At 38.4% G+C, this 12,443-nt stretch overlaps 1 non-coding gene across 1 annotated transcript; it reads left to right on the forward strand.

The window, feature by feature from the left end:
* Positions 1–5,533: 5,533 nt before the first annotated feature.
* On the forward strand, positions 5,534–5,662 carry LOC126031893 (small nucleolar RNA SNORA24). The gene has a single exon (XR_007503700.1). It is a non-coding gene; the product is annotated as a small nucleolar RNA SNORA24 (small nucleolar RNA).
* The last annotated feature ends 6,781 nt before the right edge of the window (positions 5,663–12,443 follow it).

The following is a 12,443-nucleotide window of genomic DNA, read 5'->3' on the forward strand; positions in this document are numbered from 1 at the left end:
TTTTTTTTAAAGACAACACTGTGTTTTTAGGTTCAACAACTGATGGCATATACCAGGAGCAAGAAAGTACAGAAAATAGACTGTATTTTCTACATCATTCATGGTAACTTGATTTCAAATTAATCTCTTAAAAGCAAGACTATGACCAGAGAGATAGTGTAACAGGCAAGTACAGGACCAGCCCAGGTTCAATTCCCAGTACTGCATATGATCTCCAAATCAAACCAGGAGTAATATCTGAGCACAGAGCCAGGAGTACACCCTAAGCACCACTGAATATGGCCCATAAACCAAAAAATAAAAATGTAATATAGTCCTTTACAGACAAAAATAAATGGTAAGCATATGCCTAGAGATAACTCAATAGGCTAGTTACAAGTTTTGTTAACATGCTCTCCCATACCCATATTTTTTCAAACTAGACCAGGATGCTCTCAAAACACACCTCAGTACGAGACATTTTTTGGTAAAGTCACCAGAAAATAATTTTTCTCAAGATTGTATTAATAGAACTCCTTAATTCAAAATATACTCCTTCAATATTTAGCTACCTACATGTTTCTCTCAGGTTTTTGTCATAGAATAGCCTAAGGGAAATGAAGTCATTGCAAGTGAAATAAGAGATCTATAAGATTCATACAGAGGGTAAGCTACAAAGTTCTTTCTTGTGAAAAATAAGTAATGAGACAAGATATCAAAGAGCAGCTATAGATTAGGGGGAAGTTCTTTTAAATGATCATTATAACTCCGTCTCTGTAGGAAAAGAAAAAATTTAAATGTAGAATGAGAACACGCTAACTGGAAGGGAAGGGAGGGAAAAACTGAGGGTCAGAGGGTGGCAGGGATGACCAAGGACAGAATTCCCAGAAACAAGAAAGGAGCTCTCACTCTAGCTGGCTTCTGCCCATCCCACAAGGCATGACCATAGCTCCACACTTGGGACTCCTTGATCTTTCATCTCTCTGTCCTATTCCTTCTTCATGGACATTATTCTTGCTCTCTTCACAAACAAAATAAGCACAACTACAATGAGTAGGAAGGGACAGGAACAACCACAGTGGGCCAGGGAACCAGCTGGAGAAATTACTGCCTAAAGAAAGGTTGACATTTTCTCCAGAGGCTTCCTTAGAGCTAAAATGCAAAATAGGTTAAAGAAATGGAGAAGCCAGTTATCAACAATCACTCTCCACAGCAGTCCTTCTTTCACAGAGCCAGAATTTGTATGTTGCTGTTATTGTTGTTGTTATTCATGCCTCAGAATTTCTTTGTAAAACTTAGAAAGGAAATTTAGTACTCCCCAAAGCATGGTACAGATTTTAATGCAATCCCTCCAAGGATACCCATAACATTCTTCAAAGAAGTGGATCAAACACTCCTGAAATTTATTTGGAACAATAAGCACCTGCAAATAGCTAAAGCAACACTTAGGAAAAAAGAAGATGGGAGACATCATTTTCCCAAACTTTAAATTAGACTACAAAGCAATAGTCATTAAAACAGCATGGTATTGTATTAAAAACAAACCCTTAGATCAATGGTATAGACTTGAGAATTCAGAGAATGCTCCCCAGACATACAATCAATTTTTGATAAAGGGGCAAGAAATGAAAAAAGGAGCAAGAAAACCTATTCAACAAGCAGTGTTTGGACAACTGATCAGCCACATGCAAAAAAAAAAAAAAAAAAGCAAATTCAGACCACCATCAACACCATGCATAAAGATCAAATCCAAATAGATTAAAGACCTGGATATCAGACCCAGAACCATAAGGTATATAGAAGAACATGTAGGTAAAACACTCTATGACATTGAAACTAAAGGCATCTTCAAGGATGAAATATCACTGTCCAAACAAATTAAAGCAGAAATAAACAAATGGTGCTATATTAAACTGAGAAGATTCTGTACCTCAAAGGAAATAGTGACTACGATACAAAGGCCACCCACAGAATGGGAGAAACTATTCACCCAATATCCATCAGATAAGATTCTAATATCTAAGATATGCAAAGTACTGACAGAACTTAACAAGAAAAAAATCTAACCTCATCACAAAAAAATGAGAAGAAATGAACAGACATTTCCTCAAAGAAGAAATACAAATGGCCAAAAGACACATGAAAAAATGCTCCACGCCACTAATTATTGGGGAAATGCAAATCAAAACAACAATGAGGTACCACCTCAAACCACAGAGACTGGCCCATATCACAAAGAACAAGAACTGGCAGGGATGTGGAAAGGAACTCTCATCCCACTACTGGTGGAAAGGCTGTATAGTCAGCCTTTATGGTAAACAATATGAAGATTCCTCATAATACTGGAAATTGAGTTCCCATATGACCCAGCTATACTACTTCTAGGGATAGATTCTAAAACACAAAAACACAATACAAAAATGCCTTCTATCCACCTATATTCATTGCATCCATATTTACAATAGCCAGAATCTGGAAACAACACAGATGCCCAACAACAGATGAGTGGCTAAAGAAACTGTGGTACATATACAGAATGGAATATTATGCAGCTATCAGGAAAAATGAAGTCATGGCATTTTTCTATACATGGATGGACATGGAAACTGTTATACTTAGTGAAATAAGTCAGGGGAAAGAGATAGACATAGAATAGACTCACTCATCTATGGGATTTAAGAAAAATAAAAGAGAGTATGTTAATAATGCCCAAAGACAATAGAGATGAGGGCTGGAAGTACCAGTCCATAATAGAAAGTTTACCACAAAGAGTGGTGAGTGCAGTTAGAGAAATAACTACACTAACAACTATGATGACAATAGTAGTAAGTGAAAGAAATAGAATTCCTGTCTCAAATACAGGGGGTGGGGGGAGGAAGGAGAAGGGGCCATCTGTGGTGGGAATGTTGCACTGGTGAAGGGAGGGTGTTCTTTTTTTATAACTAAAACCCAACTACAAACATATTTGTAATCATGGTACTTAAATAAAGATATTATTTTTAAAAATTTTCAATAAAAAAGATTTCTTTTTTTTTTTTTTTTGGTTTTTGAGTCCCACCCGGCAGCACTCGGGTTACTCCTGGCTCTATGCTCAGAAATCGCTCCTGGCAGGCTCAGGGGACCATATGGGATGCTGGGATTCGAACCATCGACCTTCTGCATGAAAGGCAAATGCCTTACCTCCATGCTATCTCTCTGGTCCCAATAAAAAAAAAATTTAATGACAAAAAATGTTAAATTCTTACTGTAATCTTCATCTAAAAATAAAGATTTGTTAAACTCAAATAAAAAGAAAAAAGAAAAGCAATTTAGACAGTAAATGAAACAAAAATAGAGAAGAAGCAAGACATGATTTTCTATTTACTCTTACATTTTAGGGTATAAAATGAACTTTTAAAAATAGGTACTGCAAAAGGAAGAGCAGTAGAAATCGAAGATCTTGACACTTTCTTCCCTTTTTATTGCTTTGATCCCTGAGACTTATAAAAAAAAAAAAAAAAAGACCAGGCGCATTACAAAGTCACTTTAGAGGTTACAAAGTAAACACATATTGGGAGTTATTCATTTTTGCTAATAAAGGAGATTCCGTTTTCCTTCCTAAAGGTCATGTATTCCTTTGATACACTGAGAATAAGTGGCCAGTGACAAAGTGGGGACATTACTGACAGGGCTTATAAAGAAGCAAATATTGCTTTCACTATCATACCAAATAGCCTTAACACCCAACAATGTTATATTAGCTAATAAGACATTTGCTTTCAGTGAATGAAATCTATAATAAAGAGTTGCTAATCTTTAAAAGAGTAATGAAGATCATTTTGCCCAATTTTATGTTGATATAAAAATGGGGCTTAAGTGTATTTCTATCCGCTCCTCCTTTTTAACTACCATAATTTATGCAGAGAGATGTTGGATGAGGAGCACCGAGAATCCTATTCAGATTGCTGTCCATAATAGTACTTAACTACCATTTTCTCTTTCTCCTATTTATCTAGCTATATATTATAAAAATCAGGTTACAAACTTTAAAAATAATGTATCATGAGCAAGAGTACTGAGGCAGCACATCGAATAATAAATGAGTAATCTTTGAAGGTTAAAACCAAGTTGAAGAGATAGCATTGCTTTTGTTACGCGGGACTCCTTTCAAACTTCAGTTAAATGAAGAAGCTTACAAGTGACAAAAATTGACACCCTTGCTAAAGGTATCAGCTTACAGATTTACTAAAGACTACCAAAGTACTGTCAAGGGCAGATCAATGTTTGTGATAATTCATGAAATAATTTGACTTTTCATAATAGATATAACTTGCTGTAACTTAGAAATGTAACCTGTGGTATCTAAACTCAAGCCTGGGAGGTAATGTGCAGCTTTTCCAGAACTTCCACATCTCAGAGTCTGAGGCTCAAGAATAAGGAGAAATTTCATAAACATTACACCACCCCATTATTTTACCCCTCCACAAAGAGCCTTGTAGGAGGAAAAAAATTCTCTATCTTCTAACAAAGTACCTTACTATCCCTTATCACTTCTGAGTACAAGTCCAATGAGAAGAGGGTTCTAAAGCAAAAAAAAAAAAAAAAAAATTCAAATTTACCAGACATGAGACTGATAGAGTTCAAACGTGAAAAACCCTGTCATCAGAAACTATCTTTATGAGGATCCTCATGCTCCTTTAATAGGGTGAAAGAGGAGAAAGCCAGGCTAATGTCAGACATGTTACGTATGAGCATCCTATACAAAAATAGAAACTCTCTGGCTAACTTATTACTTAATGTTTCTGTGTCTTAACAGATATTTACAAGGGCCAGGAGACAACTCCAATGGTACAAAACATGACTAAATTCCATCTCCAACATTTCATGGCCCCCAATCACTTTCAGGTAAAGTCCTGTGGTCATAATTGAGCATACTGGTGAGTCTTGAGTATATCACCAAGCCCCAACCACTGAGCCTCTGAGTTCACACCACTGAACAAAGCAGCTCCAGTCAGAGAACCAGGACTCCCAGCAATTCTGGGTATCAGCACTATATGTCACTTTGATTTTGGATTTGAGGGCATACCTGGCTCTGCACTAAGGAATCACTCAAATCACTCGTGGTAGGGGAACCAGTGGGGGTATCAGAGATTGAACCTGGGTCAGCCACATACAAGGCAAGCATCCTATCTGCTGTTTGGCTTACTATCCTCTCTTTCTTTGGCTTACTGTAATTATTCAAAGATATTTACAAACTTGTCCCAGAATTAAGTCTTAATCTACAACAAAAATAATCTATCATCTAATTCCATGTGGGCAAGAAGCAGAAATCTTGGCATGTAGTCAAGGAGTTCTATGTAATTGTTGAATAAATCAGTAGAATAACAACTTTCACATCATTTATGTTCTGGATTTTACAAACTTCTCATTATCACAGCATTTATTCTAAAGCAGTTTTAGAAAGTTAAAGTGGCCTACATTATTTATGTGATCACTTTTAAATATAAAAGTTATGTTTAAATTTAAAGGAAACAGTAAAAGTTCCCTTTATATAATTAATTTAAAAGATATTTTTACCCATGTGTCTATGGGACCTGCCGACAGTGGCAGTCTCCCTTCCTAGGTATGGAAGAGCAAGTCCTTGTGATTGGCAAAGCTGTACCATCCCGTTGGTAGCAGATTCTGACTTACACAAGGGACATCTCAAGATGCCATGAATTTTAGGGGGTGCTGGGCTGTGGGGCTCCCGTCTGTTACTCATATATTATTACAAAGGCAGCAGGATTGTTGTTGGAGTGATGAAGGAAAAATAAGAGTACGTGCGTTGTATATTTTCAAAAAATAAAAGATATTTTTAAAAACTAGATGCCACTCTGTATGAGATACATATAGACAGGGGCTGGAGAAAAGGGAATGAAGGGGACAGACATCGGAATAGAGACCAAACAGAATCTATGGTTTCCATATTTGTGAACAAATTTTAGAATAGCAATATAAGTCTTAGGCCTAATTAGTAACTGTTTACTGACGGCCAATGGACGACTCATAGACACAGGACTCATAGACACAGGGTACAGGGTATTGCCTGCCACTTCCCTTTCTGTGCTCATGACAGACTTGGATAAACAAACACTTTCACTGAGGCAAGAATGAGGATATTTGGTAGAACATTCCAGATAGTTACTTCCACAGATTACAGAAAGTAACTGAGATGGAATCTGTTTACCAATATTTTATGGAAAGTACAAAAAGTTTAAAGACATAAATCAAGCCCTACTAGGATCCCAGTCTTATTAGAATAGAGCAATTTTCCAAAGCTAACAGCCACTGATACCATTATGTCTAGAGTATGATACAATGTAGGGGACAGATAGATGGAATTCAAAGGAGAAAGGGGGAGATCACAAGTATTGTGATCAAAATACTAATACAATTTCAGCTTCTCCTAGATGAAACCCCAGAAATTCTGAATATTTTATTTTGTTGTAAGAGGATGGAAGGGATGGGTGAATGGTAATTGCTGTTGATAGTGGTGTCATTTTTAAAGAGCTAGAGATGAGCTCTCTGCTGATCTATTCATAATAATTCTGTTCCAGGCTAATATTAATGGCAAAATTCCAGAAAAAATCTACTCTAAACAATGAACAGGAAGATATGCTATTTCAACAAAAGTAATTAATGTTTCCTCATCTGTAGCATTTTGTTTTTTTTTTGTTTTTTTGTTTTTTTTTTTTACATTTTGTTTTTAAGGAGCTTGGACCAAATGATTTCTATGTGTCATTCTAGCTCCCTAAGTATTCAGGGCTCCAAATCTCCATTAATTGAAATGAGAAACCCTGGCAGACATCATTTAAAACACACACACACACACACACACAATACTGAATTAAAGAATAAAAAACATTCAGCTTACCGTAATAAATTCCTACAATTTTATTCTTAATAATGAAATAATCAAAGATAGACAAATATTGCCTAATATGGAATATATGAGAGGGAATTTGAACATATGAATTTCCCTCCTCTTCTTCTTCATCCCACCCACCTCCAGTTAAATCACATCAGTTTGATGAAACTACTATTTATTTCTCAAGCCAAAATCCATGGCTATCCTTCAGAATCTACAGATATGAGAATTTTTATCATGTAAGCTTTAGGTTATAGTGATAAACTTTTTTTTAAAAAATCCCCAGTTTAATTAAAGAAAAGGAGATTGGCCCTATATTCCCTGTCATATCCCTGTCACACCTGTCACAAGCTCCAGTATCTGTGTAATCTTTTTCTAAGCCCTTAAAAAAATCTACACATAAAATATAAGTGATGAACATTAAATAGCAAATAATCAAGAAATGAAAAAGTATTTGACCTAGAAAGAGTCCAAAAGAAAAAGAAAGAGTCCTAGAAAGAGTCCTGACATGTCAAGATTTAACTATACAATTCCTCTAAATAGTAGAACCAATAAGAGGGTGAAGAACATAGGACTTTACTGGCCTGGTCAGCATGAGCCAGTCAATAATATATCAGAAGTGGCCATAATAATTGTGAATCTCTGCCTAAGTTACAGCATACAACAAAAATCTATGACAATTCATATATAACTAATTCCAGTGCTAATCAATTTTGGGTCAATTGAACAAAAAAAAAGGCACCTTATCTCAGAGTACTTCTGTATAATTCTGCTACTTGATTTTGCTTTTGTCTTCTTAAAGTGCTGATGAGCATGCTGGACTAATAGTCTCAACGAAAGAACAAGGTGCTCAGGGAATTTTTTTTTTATTCAGACTATGTACCTCAAAGTAGACACCCTGCTTAGGTCAACCCTTTATTTCCAAGGCCTGAGTAGAACAGTGAGAATTTGGTTTGATTTCAGTGATGAACAGTAGCTCAAGAATGGATGGTACAGATTTTATGTTTACCTGGAAATTTTAAAACATTCGTATTACCCAGTTTCCCCTTCCAGGACCAATGAGATATTGGTAATTGGTAATTCCTACACAGAGACCGTTTATACTATACGCTTCTGATAACCAAGGCCTGCAAGCCAATCTACTATCACGGCTAACTTGGAATCCATGAGTAGAAGAAGCAAGGCACTGGCCCAGAGAGAACTTAGACCTAAGGAGACCTCAGCCTAGCTTTGTCATCAGAGTTCTCCATCAAAAATGCCACAGATCTTCCCCAGAAAAAAAATATAAAAAGGTCATCCTGGCCTTGCCTTAAAAATAGCTTGACTTCCTTGGAGGGGTCAACTACAGTCTTCAAAAAGAAAAGTATAAACAGAATTCTAGCCAAATCTGGCTCTCAACACTCTAATCCGCCTACTCTGAAACTGGCCTGAAATTCCAAGAACAAGAAGAATCCTCTAGAAAGGATCTAGCAGCATTCCATGGTTACACAACACTCCTAGTTTCAGCCCTCAAAACACTTTGTGTCCAAAAGTTCAGATTAATTATTACTTGACCAAATAAAAGTGAGTTATGTCTTTCTGTCAGTTTGGCCAGGATATTCTCCAGGCTGCCAAGAATCATGCTCCTACCCCAATACCAAAACTATGTAGGAAGGCTACAGAACGTCCTCACCCGACACAAGAGAGAATTTTCACTTCATAAATCAACATAAGAAATCCCAACTAGGCAGCCAATTGGAAAGACAAGCTACACTGATGAAATCTTTTCTTAATTCACCTCTTCAGGGTAGCAGTTTCTTTTTATTTCATGAACAAGTAATTTTAATGCAAATAATAAAGTCAGTTAGCCATGCACTATTATTGCAGGTAGAATGACAAAAATTTTATCACCTATTTTTAGGTGATTTTTCACTTCCGCAGATTTGTTGCTTTTACTTTTTGTTTTAATATAATCACCTCTCACCCTGATAGGCACCCAACCATTAGCTGATACAGAAAACAATGAGGTTTAGTAGAGATTTCTGAGTTATTTGCAGAACAATTGTCAATAGCAAAGCCCTAAGCATCAATTTAGTCCCAGGTTCCCAAAGGTGGGAGAGTACCAAATCCCAATTCTTACTTAATGTGTTTCAAGTTCATTTCCTCCCTGTATCATCACTGCCAGGAGTGTCAGTCAAACGCCTAATGTGCACAATAATGCCTACAACTTAGTACCTTTGCAGATTGTACTTTGAAGTGTAAAATGAGCAATAGTAGGTACAAAAATTCAAGCTCTTTGGCCAGAGAAACTAAATCCCTTCCCCACCCTTTTGAAAAGGAGAAAAATCTTGACAAATAGTCTCTCTGGAGCAGAGCAGTGGTGCAGTGGTAAGGCGTTTGCCCTGCACACTTCTGACCTAGGACAGACCGAGGTTCGATCCCCTGGTGCCCCTTATGGTCCCCCAAGCCAGGAGTGATTTCTGAGCGCATAGCCAGGAGTTACCCCTGAGCGTCACTGGGTGTGGCCCAAAATGAGAGAGAGAGAGAGAGAGAGAGAGAGAGAGAGAGAGAGAGAGAGAGAGAGAGAGAGAGAGAGAGAGAGAGAGAAACTAGTCTCTTAACAGACACTTTCCTCTATGCTCCTTATCTTCAGTTTCCCCTTCCTGCTTAGGAGGCTGCAAGGACAGGGGAAGAGGGAACAAAACGACTCTGGCATTCTTTCATTTGTCTGGTGTATTGGAACTAAAATAGTGGTCTTCTAAAACCTGATTTCCTTTATTGTTATTTTAGATTTGGTCACTTCATTTGGGGGAGGGAGGTGTTGGTGTTTTTTTTTCTGCTGTTTAAAGCAACTTATTACAACAGATGAGTCAAACAATAAAAATTAAAATGCTTGACTTCCTGTTGTCTGCGTAGGAAAGTCTAACCTTCACCTCACTTATGTTGTGTCTAAAATGGAGTTACTGACATACTGATGTTAAAACTTGTTCTTTTCAATCCCCAAAACCTAACTGCCTCAGCCCACGGAAAATCTGTGCATCTCTCTTGACTCTCGTTGGTTGCTCCCTTTTGTCCTCTTTAGACTTGGCTGGAAGAGCTTCAATCACCCTTCAGCTACTCCTGCTAAACCAGGCCTACCCCCTACATGGGTGTCCCGTGGGGACTTGGGAAAGGCAGTGCTGCCCAGGCCCAACCAGTCTTCCTGGGTGTGGCTGAAACAGAAGTGACCAAATCTGTGAAGTTCTGGCCCAGTGCAAACCTAACCCTCTTCCTGTGAACAAAGAATCTTTTTCTTTTCTGGTGTTCCCTGGTGGGCCTCAGTTCCACCCAGAGCCTAGGCTTCAGCCCTCGCAGAAGCCCGGAAGGTTTGGAGCTGGTGGGGAAGATGGTTTGATTGCTCCTCATCCTCACCACAAGGAAACAGAGAAGCACCCAGGGGTGGCTTTGGGCTCCCCGCGGACCAGCAGAGTCATTAATTAAGCTACGCCCGGCTGCTGGAGGAGCCGTCACTTGGGCTGCTGAGCTGTCTGCCGGGGACTGGCGTGAGGTGTGAGAATCCGGGCAGCCTTCTCCGTGGCTCTGCCCGGCTGGCGTTGATTGCGTATGATTAATGATTTAAAGGAATAAAAAGAGAAAGGTCAACTTCGGAGTTCAAGACAGAGCAGCTACACAGGGAGTAATTAAGATACTTGTGTAAGCATGATTAATAAGCACAAACTGGCACTCTGGGCAGTAAACAAGATGCAACCAGATGGTTAGCATGGAAAAGGATTTTTTTCTCTTCTCTCTCTCTCTTTCCTAAAAAGCAATTTTTCAGCTGCTTGAATCTTGGCTGGTAACTTCTTTTCCTCCCCCAAGTCTCAAAAAAATCATTTTTATCTCCACAACCATATCAACAACAACAACAACAACAAAAATCCAAAACTGAAACACACACACACACACACACAACAAAATAACTCTGGCGAACCTCTTCCAATGTTTACTTCATTTTTTTTTCCCCTTCAAATTTTGTGATTTTTCTTTTTCCAACGTATAACTAGAGGTTGCTTAGAAAAAGGGATACGTCTCATCTTTGTTTCTCGCTGCCTTTTAAGTCAGACGGGCCATGAATTGTGGAGTCTGACAGGGTGGTTCACAGCAGCCTTTTAACTCCCACCCACCCCATCCCCTGGGCCGGTGACGGGCAGAACAGAAGCATCAGCGGTGGCATTCCTGGCGGCTGCTGGCAGGCAGGTGTCAGAGCAGGCCTGTGGCCGCCCCTCTCCAACACTCATCAGCCCTGGTGCTCTTTTTACAATCCATATCTAATTCGCAAGTTTCATTCTTTCTGAAAAACAATTACGAGGTTTTGAAGTTCATTGTGCATTTACTCAACTGTCTCTTCACATTAACGTAAAGTGGGAACAAGGAAAAATAGACTCAGCAGGGAAGGGACATCAAAAGATGTTCAGAGTGGATGAAGGCTTTATCTTAAGATAATATAATTACAGATATGTGCTGTATTTTACAATCAATGGAACACAAAAGGTGTGTCCTGTACCTTCCAGAGTGTGTGATGTTGTGTATGTGTGTATGTGTGAAAGAAAAAGGGAATGTGTGTGCAGGGAGGATTGGAAACAGAAGTGAGAAGCACTCACACACATTCTTCTGGGGAAGCAAGGCGACTAAGACCAAAAATGAGAAAGGTCATGTATGGCTTAGGAAAATAAAAGCTTCTCCCAGAAGCAAAAGTAAGTTATTTATCTCATATATGTACATTCATATGTAAATAGCAATGGCAAAACATAATTTTCTTCTTTTTGAAATGGGAAAACGAGATGAAGAAAAGGAAGGAAATTGAGTTTTTTCTTTTTTTTTTTTTTAAAAAAAGTGAGGGAGTAAAGGAGGGAGGAATCACAGTAGGGTGGTTTAAGGGAGCAGAGACAAGGGAGTAGGAAAGGGAAAGAGAAGTGGAGTTGGGGAAGGAGAGGAAAGTAATTGGATCTTAGCCCAAAAACCCAGAAGAGAATGATCATACTTTAGGAAGAGGGTGCCATAAACTAGACTGTAAAACTCTCATTCAATTATCAAGTCAGTGGACCCAAGAGTAGCAAACTTTCACCAAGTTGCCAGAGGTCTCCCAAGATCAGCCTGGGGAAAGGGGCTTGTTCTGTGTTTAGTCCCTGAGACAGACTTGAGGCCAGCAGTCCTCTCAAGACTCTCCACCCACCACCAACCTAGCACCACAGCTCAGCTTCAGCCTCCCTGAGTGAGCAGGACACAGTCCCTGAAGAGTAGCATTGAAGAGGTGGTTGAAAATAATTCTGTTCCTCAACACTAGAGAAAGGAGACTGAACTCTACCCAAGAGAAAATTCTATCATACTATCAGCAGAGTAATGGGCTTCATGCATCAATCATCCAAATTTTTGTTCTATACTCAACACCTTAGTAAAGGTGTTACATGATATTATTAAAACAACATTATCAAAAATTGTCATCCCTTTAACAATGTTAAGAACTGTCCATAAACATCATTTCTAATGTGACTTGAATTTAGAAGTTAACTTTTTCTAACTCTGATTCCATGATGAAACATTATAGTTGTATATTTAAAAA

This window comes from Suncus etruscus, chromosome 15, assembly GCF_024139225.1.
Source record: "Suncus etruscus isolate mSunEtr1 chromosome 15, mSunEtr1.pri.cur, whole genome shotgun sequence".
In the NCBI taxonomy this organism is placed as follows: Eukaryota; Metazoa; Chordata; class Mammalia; order Eulipotyphla; family Soricidae; genus Suncus; species Suncus etruscus.